General features: G+C 33.0%; 1 long non-coding RNA gene across 1 annotated transcript; it reads left to right on the top strand.

Annotated features, from left to right (window-relative positions):
- The first annotated feature begins 4,245 nt into the window (after positions 1–4,245).
- LOC131026189 (uncharacterized) lies at positions 4,246–5,468 on the top strand. Its single transcript, XR_009102209.1, has 2 exons — positions 4,246–4,852; positions 5,151–5,468. It is a non-coding gene; the product is annotated as an uncharacterized LOC131026189 (long non-coding RNA).
- The last annotated feature ends 7,340 nt before the right edge of the window (positions 5,469–12,808 follow it).

The raw sequence follows: 12,808 nt of genomic DNA on the forward strand, positions 1-12,808 counted from the left end.
GCTGCAATCCGTCTTCAAAAACTGCTAGTCGACCAGCCTTGGAATGTTGGTTACGAAATCATGGTTCCTGAAAAATAGCAACAAGTTGCCCACTACTTTGAACCATGCATAACCGTATATTCACTTATTAGAAACGTGGTCAACAAGCATAAAATTATTATTTCACAACCAAAGAATAAGAAAACGTGAAAGGAAGGTAAAGATTAAATATATACAATTACTAATGGAGAGTCAAAGTATGGAGTCAAGGCAGACTCCAGAATGTTGGTTGAAACGCAGAAATGTTGACACCATGAATGTTATCAACATTCCACCCAACATTGAAAACACGAATGTTATCAACATTGGACCCAACATTATCGGAGTCAACATTAACTCTAACACAAACGATTTCCTTTGGATCTGACGCCTATAATACGACTTCTTCTACTTCAAGAGAGCTTTGCGTGGTCGCTGATTTTGCCTCAATCGAAATTCCTTTAAAGAAAGTTATGGTAGTTCTACGAAATTACCAGTTGTTGAATCCTGCAAAAATATGCTGAATTCAACATGAGAATCTTCTAGCTTATCTGTTGAATTCAATCTAAGAATCTTCAAGCTTATTCCTTCCTACGTATGAACGTTGACGTTAGATGGACAATGATCTAACAAGTCTAATAATTGGAATCTAACAAGTCTAATAGCTGGAAGAAGAAGCAAAAACGTACGTTGAATGGACAACAATCTAACAAGTCTAATAACTGGAAGAAGAAGCAAAAGTCCTCTAGTGTTTGAGGACAAAAAAATCGCCACTTATCCTAAATGAGAGGAATGATTTTAGGAATTCGTTCTCTCTTCCTTCTCTATCTATTTACAGGGGTTGTTGAGTTAAAATGGGGATTCATGGGAGGAATAAGATATGAGTACATTAATGTTTTTATTTATATTATTTTAATATTTTATTAATGTTTGAAATAGATAATAAGTATTTATCTATTTAAGTTAAGAGATTACAAAATTTTAAAAACTATTAATCATTTTAGGTACATATATATGTACTAGGAATTTTGTTAAGAAGTACTAATTAATACTCCCTCCGTCCACCAAAAATAATCCTAATGGTGGATGGCACAAGTTTCAATAAAAATAATTATTGTATTGTATGTGGAAAAATGGTCTCACTTAAAAGGTAGTGTTTATAATGATAATTAATTGTATTGTGAGTGGAGAATAGGGCTCACTATATGATACTCCCTCCGTCCCATATGGATAGGCTGATTGGGATTTTCACAATGATTAAGAAAAATCATTGGAAACGAAAATATATAAGTAAATTTCCTAGTATGCCCATATTTATTATTTAATGATGTATTAATGATTTACATGCATTTTTCACTCTTTTATCGCGTTATTCTTTAGTGTTTTGGGCGTTTCTTATTGAGTTGTTGAGTTGCCTATGGTTTAAATTGCATATTTTTGTGGAATAGACTACTCGTCCGTTCTCGTGCTGTTTTTACAGGTTTTGGATTCGAATTGGGATGATTTTGCTGATAGTAGAGAGAAGTACTTGAAGAGACGAGTCCGTAGGCACAAACAGAGGTCAAATCGGACACCGGACGAGGAAGAACGAGCGTCGGGAAGTTCGCGGGTCGGAGCGCACGCGTCAGAGGTCGCGCGATCCGGGCATGCGGCCACATGCCACGGCCGCGCGATGGAACAGGAAGATCTGGAGGACCACGCGGGGCATGGGGCGCGGCCGCGCGAGGTCGTGCGGGCACAGCATGCGGTCGCACGAGTCGCCGTATTTCCGCCCAAAAAATCCTATTTTTTAGCGATTTTGGGTATTTTTGAGAGCTACAAGACCTAGGGCATAAAAATACTCCCCAAGAACTTATTCTCGAGACCTTTCATCATATTTTTTTTTTTCTTGTGAGCTGAGAGAGACGGAGAACACATCCAGAGCAAGAACTGAAGATTCTCGATTTCACTTCGATTTTTATTGTTGAATGTTTTCCTATTTTATTGAGATTTTGTATTCTAGTTCATATGTCTATGTGTGGCTAGAATCACTTTTCCCAGGGTTTAGGGAGTAAACACGATTTGAGTTTCTGACTATTTGATTCAATCAATCGAGATTGTTATTTCTTTTTATGTTCTTGTTTATATTGTTTGCTTTATTGCTTGATCACAAATTTAGCATAATCATAGGTTTTAATTTGATATCGAGAGATGATAATTATTACCTGAACTAAGAACATGGAACACATTTATTTTAATTTTAAAGGGAATTGATATTTGTGAGGGCGTTAATCCTAGGAGCTTTTAGGAGTTGCATATTAGAATTGTGATCCGGAGACGGTAGCCTTGCATGTAATCAACGGTTTGTATGCCATGAGAGTGGGTATAGACTAGCTTTGAGATTGCCTTAGGAATCATCTTGAAGATTGAATTGGACTTTTTAGTTATGAGAATCTGTTGAAACCTTTGCCTTGGAAAATTCTTCTCATATCTGTTTCTCTATTTCCCAGCTTGATTTATTTGTTTCCTGTTATTTATTTATTTAGTTTTAAAAACAAAACTCTCAATTTCGATTTTCCAGATAGAGGAATAATAATCTAGGATAGGCATTGGTTCTAATCAGTCTCTGTGGATTCGATCTTGTTTGTCATTATACACAATTGCACCCGTGCACTTGCGGCGTGTAAAGAAATTAACGAACAATTAAAGTGGGAGTAAATTAAAGAATTAAATAGGGATATAATAGTAAATGAGTAAAAAAAATATTATTTTTTATGGAAACAAGCCTATATAAATGGGACATTCAAAAAAGGAAAACAAGCCTAAGCATTTGGGACCGAGGGAGTAGATAATTTTCAAAAATGAAAAATGATTAATTTTTGTGGACATCCCAAAATGGTAAAAATGAACTATTTTTTGTGAACGGAGGGCCATCGGTCCTAACTTTTAGTATCCAACTTTCATTTTTTTATTGTCCCACATTTTGGTATCCATTTCTATTTTTAATAAAAGTATGTGGAACTCTTGTTCCACTTTAATTATTTTAACACTCATATAAAAGGTGGAACCCTTATTCCACTCATAGCACACACAACCACTTTATTAAAACTCGTGTTACTCTCAATTGGATACTAAAAGTCGGGACGGAGGGAGTATTATTTATATATATAACTTACATTATCTAAAATATACTATATAATTTATATACTTATTAAACTGCGATTTTTATTAAAAAAGAAAAAGAAAAAAACTAGAAAAAACCCTTGAAAGCACATGAAAAGCAGACTAAGGGCCGAGCCTCATTAAAACCTTTTTGCAGAAAACCCAGTGGGAAAAACCGCAAAAAGGAAAAAGAGTACCCGTCTAAGAGACAAAATCAGAAAAAGGGAAGAGTGGAAGGGAAAGTTTCCAGAACTCCGGCCTAACCATCGTCCCCAAACAAACCCGGCTCCCCCCCTAAGAAAACGCAAAGGCAAAGGCAAAAGGCCGGTAAGACTCCGTCGCCTAAAAGCCAACAAAACACAAAACAGGGAGAAAAGTAGACACGGCCGGTTATACGCCGTCGCCGTGAAAACACTCCAAGTATCAAAACAACGAGGATGAACTACGCGGCCGGTTAGATGTCGTCGCCGTGAGTTCATAAGAAAAACAGAACGAAAAAACCACCACACACCCCTCCAATCAGAGCAACACGGCCGGTTATACGCCGTCGCCGTGAGCTCACAGGAAGGCAGCGTATCACCCATCAAAGAGGAGCCTTGCGGCCGGTTATATGCCGTCGCCGTGGGCTCCCATGATGGTAAATCACCACCAGCACACGAAGGTCTCAGCTGCGACAAACATCCAGCTGCGACAATCAGCAGCATCGCAGCACCGAAAGTCGAACGGTGGTGCAGCGACCTCACAACACCGAACGACAGCCAGCTGCGACAAGTAGCAGAGAAAGCCGAACATTGAAACATCAACGAGCTCACAACACCGAACAACAAAGACCGCTTTAAGCAAGAACCGAAAGCCATATCAGAAACCCAAAACGCCTCCAGAACAACACACACCGCGGAAGATCAATTCTTGATGCGAATCGCACTATATAATTTATATACATGTATGTAATCAAATATATATATATATATATATATATATATATATATATATATATATATATATATAGGAGGGATCCATGAAGAATTAAACTTTAATAAAGAATAAAGAATGGATCCTAAGCGTTAGAGCATCCGCAATGGGGTTCCTTGATAGCCTACTTGATAGTGGTTGTGTTATTGAGTAGGTAGTGCTGCATTGGGGTTCCTTGATAGCCTACTTGATTTTTTTAGTTTTTAAAGAGGAGAGAGAAATTTTTAAAAAGGAGAAGAGAATTAAAAAAATAGAAAAAAAAAAAAAGAAAATCACTCGAGCATACTCGAAAACTCGAGTAGCACTCGAGTAGCTCCTCCCTGCAACGCCTACTCGAGTGCAATACTCGAGTTCGAGTAAGGCATCGAGGATGCCGTTGCCAATGCTCTTAGATCTAACTAATCCAATGGCTACAAATAAAACGAATAAAATATATAAAAAGGAAAAAGAAACGCGTTAACATTAAAGAGCTCCGATTTTTTACAGTGCAAGGGTGAAAAACGTAAAATACACATCTCTGTAAATCAGGAAGATTCCATGATTTCCGACTTTCTCTCTGCCAAATCTTCACGATGATTCGCGTGTAGAATTGGGTTGAAATTCAGACGACTCATATCTTCTCCACTAAGAATCGAAAATCTGTGAAGAATTATCCTTCGGAATCGAAGAACAACCTGGTTTGTTCAATTTCTGGGGAAACGAAACGCGAAATCGAAAGAAGGTGAGTTCCGAAAAAACCCTTGTTCATGACACTGTGAAATTTCGAATATATTGAAACAGATCTGAAATTTGTTAGTTTTTTTTGGAAAAATTCGATTGTAATTGCCGACATTAACTTTCGAATAGGAGATCTAGGTTTTTATATGAAGAAACCAAAGATTTGTTTTATATGGTGATGTTTGATATGAATTTAAAGTATTAGATTAGTATTGAGGGTCCCATAACTTTCGAACGTTATATTCATTTAGAAATTATTTTTTGTTCATTGAAAAAGTTTGATTGTTCATTACATATTCAAGAATTTGGGTTTGAAACCGAGGGATTTCTGCGTTTGAGTGGAAGGGTTGAGTTCTTGAAGAATGAGTTGGAGAGGTTGGTCGGTGGATATGTCTTGGGCTGCAGCTCTGTTGATCACAATCCAGTTTAAGAAGATGGAAAGAGAGTTCTGGACCTTCTGGTTGGCACCTGCATTTGGAGGCCAAATTTTACAATAAAATATATATATTCACTTTATAAAAAAAAATTGTATTCTATTCAATAAAAATTATGTTATGTTCATTGTAAAATTGAGATTATTCGTTATATAATATATTTATGAATGGTATACTTTATTTTTATCTAGATGTTCTTAGTTTTAGTAAGCTTTTTCGAAAAGTTAAATTTGTAATATTGTGATAATTCGTCACGTATTATATTCCTGAAAAATATTATTGATATTTGATTTAGAATTGTGAAAATATTTAACATAAATTGTTTCAAATAAGCGCAAAAAAGTTATGAACATCAAAATCAAATATTTGAATTTTTTTAGCTTTCATAAAATATTTCGAACAAAGCTTTAAAATTTACGAACATTTAAAATAAAATATTCGAATTTTTTGTTGACATAAAAATATGTTTTGTTCATTGAAAAATTGTGATTATTCGTAAAATTATTTAAAAAATATATTTGAACAAGCTTAAAAAAATGAATATTTAAATATATTTTTTTGAATTTTACTTGTTGACCTAAAATAATTAACATTAAATATTTCGAATAAACGTAAGAAAATTACGAACATCTACATAAAATTATTTTAAAAATATATTTTGAACAAGCGTAAAAAAGTTACGAATATTTAAATAAAATTATCGATTTTTACTTATTGACATAAAATATTTAGCATAAAAAATTTCGAATAAACGCGATAAAATTTCGAACATCTACATAAAATATTTGCATTTTTTTTCTAACATATAAAATTTAATAAAAAAATTTCGAACAAGCATAATAAAATTTCGAATAAACGCGATAAAATTTCGAACATCTACATAAAATATTTGCATTTTTTTTCTAACATATAAAATTTAATAAAAAAAATTCGAACAAGCATAATAAAATTACAAACATCTAAATAAAATATTGAAATTTTCCTTATTGACATAAATATTTGAAATAAACGTAAAAAGAGAGGAATTTTTTTTAAAATTCTACATAATTTGATACTTAAACAATTTATTGTTGTAAAATAATTAAAAAGAAAACAAATATAGACAGACCAAAAATAAATAAAGAGAAAAAAACCCAAAAAATAAATTAGACATGGAAAACAAAACACATATATCGAATAATCTTACTTCATTAGAAATTGTTAAATGTTGTAAATATATCTATAAGATATATCTTATGTGTGTTGACCAAGAAATCTCCCTAAAACCCTAGCTTCCTACTTGTATAAATAGAGGCCTTTAGCCTCCATATTGAATACACTTCATTCGTATTCTCTTCTCTATTCTCTCTAGTTTATAACACGATATCAGCACGAGAGTCTCTAATCAATTGAGTAAATTTGGAGATATGCCCGAGTCTCTAATCAATTGAGTAAATTTGGAGATATGCCCTAGGAAAGAATCGTGTCTTTCCTGCAAGGTACTATAGCAGATTTATGAAATTTACTTTTGATCTTTGAATAATTTTGTGCAAGTATTTTAACCTCTTATTACTTTCGTATTTAAATTTTAAGATCTGAATAGATTTTAAAATTATTGCCTTACTAATAAATTTCTCAACTGTATCGTCAAACTTTTAATAATTATCAAAAAAAAAATCAACCGCTTGATTCACTCATGTTTTAAGTTCGAATGATTGCATTATGAATTTTCCCCAATTGGTTGCAAGACAAGACCTTGTTTCTTACTCTGAATAGTAATGGAATTTGAAAAAATTATTTAAAGTTGCTCCATTATTTTTATATATATGAGATTTTAGTTTTTCACTCCAAATGATTAGTAATCTCGCAACAGACCCATTCAATAAATCTTACTATTTTAATTGCATGTATTTGATTACATTAACTTATACCATTTGCTTAATGTTTAATCAAATTATCTTTATATTTCGATTGTCGTCAAAATCTCAATTAAATGAGAGAAATTTTGAAGTATTAGAATATTATATATATATTTAATGTGATCATATCAATTTATTTAAAAACATGATTATACCAATCAATTGGTTTCGAAAAACGGAAACAGAATAACTTAGTTAGGCTATATATATTATAGCTATTTTTTGTAATATTGAATTAAAATGCCCAGTGATCTCATAAATATATATGATTATGTGGATCATTATTTATTTATCATGTGTCGATCACTTCTATCTCTGTGTATCTAATATCATGTTATGTGTTCTAAATTAAACCGAGAAAAGAAATTTTGCATGTTGGAAGATCCTGATGGTTTTCAAAATATCGAGAAAACGAATGCTATTTCCTCTATCCACCAGTGTCAATATATGCATAATCTAATTCTGTTTTCACATCTTAGATTATTGTATATTTTGTTTGTGCATATCCACAAAATGCGTTTCAATATGTTGCTCCATTTGTCTTTTTAATCAACTATAATTTCACACATATTGTGAGAAATTGATGCACTGTAAAAAATAGAATTTTAGGTGCATTGAAATTGGTTTAATTTGGTGACTTTTATATAACAAATTAAAATATTTTGCCGTCAGAACCATTCATACTTTGATATTTTATGTTATGCCATTAATTGATTTTATGTCAATTGTTGTAAAAATGCTTTTGAGATATTATTTTTTTTTTCATGCCAAATTCTATGATTTTTGTGCTTTTATTTCAAGATTTGATATGTTATATTATGAAATATACACTATGTATATGCAATCTATATATTTTTTTTCTCTAAATAATCTTGAAAATTATTTGATGCTATTTAAATAGCACAAGTAGTATTCCTGAAGAATATTACATTCAAGATCTTAAAAATTGATGCTATCAAAGTAGCACAAGTAATATTACTAAAGAATATTACATGCAAAATTCATATTACATGCTCTCGAAAATTAGACCTTGAGCACAAGTAGCATTTATGAATAATATTACATTCAAGATCTTAAATTGATGCTATTAAAGTAGCACAAGTAATATTCCTGAAGAATATTACATGCTCTTGAAGAGAAATATATATTACATGCTCTCGAAAATTAAACCGTGAAGGTCAAATGGCCCTAAAGGCCGAATGGTTGTACTCTTTTTCCCTTACTAAGTTTTTTCCTACGAGGTTTTCTTAGTTAAGGTTTTTAACGAGGCAACTAGTGTAATATATGAGTAAATATATATGTCGTGTACTCTTTTCCTCTACCGAATTTTTCCCATGGGGTTTTTACGGAGAGGTTTTTAACAAGGCATGAACATCTATACACTAACATCATATGGAATCCTCTGATATTTGTCTTGGTGAAATAACTACACATATTATTCTTCAAAAGAAGAAGTAGTATTTCCTTAAGTTGACATTAGATGAGAATAATGTTAACACAATATCAGGTGCATCAAACATCATTGAAGGCTCCGGAAGAGCTTGTATCATTTTGCCAAATGATACTAAATTAGATGTTGAAAATGCCCTATACTCTAGTAAGTCTAAAAGGAACTTAATAAGTTTCAAGGATATCCGCAATAATGGATACCACATCGAGACAATTGCGGAAGGTAGCAATGAATATCTTTACATAAATTCTTTTGTTTCAGGCTATAAGCTGACAAAAAGAAAAATTAGCAACACTACCTTCTAGAACGTATTACACATTTATAAAAGCAATTGAGACAAACCATGTCATGAACGTGAAGTTCAATGACACAAAAGCTTTAAGCTTTGGCATGATAGGTTTGGACATCCTGGAGAAATTATAATGCGCCGAATAATCAATAATTCATATGGGCACAACATAAGAATCAAAAGGTTCATTTCTACAAATGAATTCCCATGTGATGCTTGTGCGCAAGGCAAGTTAGTCATTAGACCTTCATATATGAAGGATATTACTGAATCTCCATATTTCTTAGAAAGAATTAAAGGAGACATCTATGGACCTATACATCCACCTTGTGGACCTTTTCGATATTTTATGGTATTAATTAATGCCTTTTATAGATGGTCACATGTATGCTTGCTTTCTACTAGAAATGCAACATTTGCTAGACTACTTGCTCAAATCATAAAATTAAGAGCTCAATTCACAGACAATTCAATTAAAAGAATTCGTCTTGATAATGCTAGTGAGTTTACGTCTCAAGCATTTTGAAAACTATTGTATGGCTATTGAAATTGAGATTGAACATCCAGTAGCTTGTGTCCATACTCAAAATGGTTTAGCAGAATCATTGGTTAAACGTCTTCAAATTATTGCTAGACCATTACTTATGAAATCAAAACTCCCAACTATTGTTTGGGGTCATGCCATATTACATGCTGCAACATTAGTTCGACATAAGCCAATCATGAATACTCCCCAATACAAATTATCTTTGGCCGAGAACCTGATGTTTCTCACTTAAGAACTTTTGGTTGCGCGGTTTAAGTCCCAATTGCACCCCCCCACAACGAACAAAAAATGGGTCCCCAACAAAGACTTGGAATATATGTTGGATTTGATTCACCCTCGATTATAAGGTATATAGAACCTTTAATAGGTGATTTATTTACTGCATGTTTTGCAGATTGTCATTTTGACGAAATGACATTTCCAACATGAGGATAAACAAATCTACATCCAGAAAAGTACAAGGAACTCTCTTGGAATGAGAAAAACTTATCACATTTTGATTCTAGAAATTGAACAAGAAATTGAAAAGATCATTCATTTGCAAAAGATTGCAAATCAAATTCATGATGCTTTTGTAGATACAAGAAAAGTGACACAATCTCACATACATGCTGCAAATACTCCAACTAAAATTGATGTCCCTGAAGGACATATAGCTTTGGCAGCAAATGAATCTAAAATTCGTCAAAAATATGGTCGACCAATTGGTTCCAAAAATTCTATGCCTAGAAAAAGAAAAGGGCAAGATGGAAACCAAACAATGACGAAAATGACTAATCAACCAATGAAAGCGATGTAATTCCCAAAGAATTATCTCAATAAATTATTTACATCAGATACTAGAGAGAGAAAATATCATTGTTGATGATATATTTGCCTTTCATATAGCTCTTCATGTTTTAAATGAGGATCCTCAACTAAAATCTGTTGCAGAATGCAAACAGAGACTTGATTGGCCAAAGTGAAAAGAAGCTATAGAAAGGGAATTAAATTCCTGTGATAACCGGAAAGTATTTGAATATATAGCTCTAACTCCGGAATCTAAAATCCATGTTGAATAGAGGTGGATCTTTGTTAAAAAGAGAACCGAGAAAAATGAAGTTACGAGATATAGAGCAAAACTCGTAGCACAAGGTTTCTCACAAAAACCAGGAATTGATTATGAGAAAATATACTCTCCCGTAATGAACGCTATTACTTTTAGATTTTGATTAGTTTGGCTGTGTCACAAAGGCTTGATATGCGCCTTATGGATGTAGTAACTGCTTATCTATATGGGTCATTACATAATGACATATATATGAAAATTCCTGAAGGATTTAACAAATGTCTGAAGGATTGCAGTCAAAACCCAAAAGCATGTATTCAATTAAACTACAAAAATCGTTGTATGGGCTGAAACAGTCTAGTCGTATGTGGTATAATAGACTGAGCGAGTATCTTTTAAAAGAGGATACAAGAATAAAGATATCTGCCTTTGTGTTTTCATTAAGAAAACAGAAAGTGGATTTGCAATCATAGCAGTTTATGTTGATGATTTAAATTTAATTGGGACTCCTGAACAGCTCAATAAAACTGCTGAATATTTGAAGAAAGAATTGAGATGAAAGATTTGGGAAAGACAAAGTTTTGTCTTGGTTTGCAAATGGAACGTATCCGTGGAGGAACGTTTATCCATCAATCCACATATACAGAAAAAGTGTTAAAACGCTTTTACATGGATAATGCACATTCATCACCAATGGTCGTTAGATCTATTGATACTAAGAAATATCCATTTCGACCAATTGAAGAGGGTGAAACAATATATGGTCCTGAAGTACCATATCTAAGTGCAATTGGAGCGTTGACTTATCTGGCTAATAATACTAAACCAGATATAGCTTTTTCTGTCAATCTTCTAGCAAGATTTAGCGCTGCACCCACTTTGAGACATTGGAATGGTGTTAAGCACATTCTACATTATCTAAAGGGGTACCATTGACCTTGAATTATATTATCAAGAAAAATCTGATAATACTCTAGTGGGGTACTCGGATGCAGGATTTTTATCCGATCCACATGAAGCTAAGTCACAAACTAGATACGTTTCACATGTGGTGGAACTGCTACATCATGGAAATCTGTGAAGCAAACCTTGACTGCAACATCCTCAAATCATTCTGAAATCATTGCAATCCACGAAACAAGTCGAGAATGTGTATGGTTGAGAAATGTGACGAGTCATATCCAAGAGTAGTGCGGGTTAGCTTCATCAAAGGCCAAACCAACTATTTTATATGAAGACAATATTGCTTGCATCGCGCAACTCAAGGAAGGATACATCAAAGGCAATCGGACGAATCATATTTCTCCCCAGCTCTTCTACACACACGACCTTCAAAAGAATGGCGATATCGACGTTCAACAAATTCGCTCGAGTGATAATCTGGCGGACTTATTCACCAAGGCATTACCAACATCGACATTCAGAAAGTTGGTACATGAGATCGGCATGCGTTGACTCAAAGATCTTCTATGATATCAAGTTCAGGGGAAGCAGTTGTACTCTTTTTCCTTCGACTAGGTTTTGTCCCATTGGGTTTTCCTAGCAAGGTTTTAATGAGGCAACATTTTTTGTTTTAGGAATTGGTCAATCAAGGGGAAGTGTTGTAAATATATCTATAAGATATATCTTATGTGTGTTGACCAAGAAATATCCCTAAAACCCTAGCTTCCTACTTGTATAAATAGAGGCCTTTAGCCTCCATATTGAATACACTTCATTCGTATTCTCTTCTCTATTCTCTCGCTTCTCTCTAGTTTATAACATTAAATGTAATATAAAAGGAAAAAAAATCAACAAGAATAAATATGTGGAGCATATCTTCCGGAACTAAAGAGATATGGTCAACACAATATGGAAATGGGGCGGTTATAAAAAAAAGGTTAATTACCTAATTAGCCTTTATTAATATTGACGGATCACTTAAATCAATTACTAATCACCGTTAGATTTAGGAAATCCAACGGATTACATGCATTCTTCATTCTCAAAAATTTTATCATTCTCTATGGATCTTCTCCCTATATATATATATATATATATTATTTATTAGATAATATATATTTCATATTATGTTGTGAAAAAAGTACAAAATTATAAATATTAAAAGTTAAATTTTAATGTTATTATATTCCATTCGTTCCATAAAAATATGTATAGTATGGGACGACACGAGTTTTAAGAAATCATATAAAGTATAGCGTGAGTAGAGAAAGGGTTCCATATTGATTGTGATGTTTAGTGGGAGAATTATTACTATAAATGAATTACATATTTTTATGGGACAAACGAAAAGG

The sequence above is a fragment of the Salvia miltiorrhiza genome, chromosome 5, assembly GCF_028751815.1.
Source record: "Salvia miltiorrhiza cultivar Shanhuang (shh) chromosome 5, IMPLAD_Smil_shh, whole genome shotgun sequence".
NCBI lineage: Eukaryota > Viridiplantae > Streptophyta > Magnoliopsida > Lamiales > Lamiaceae > Salvia > Salvia miltiorrhiza.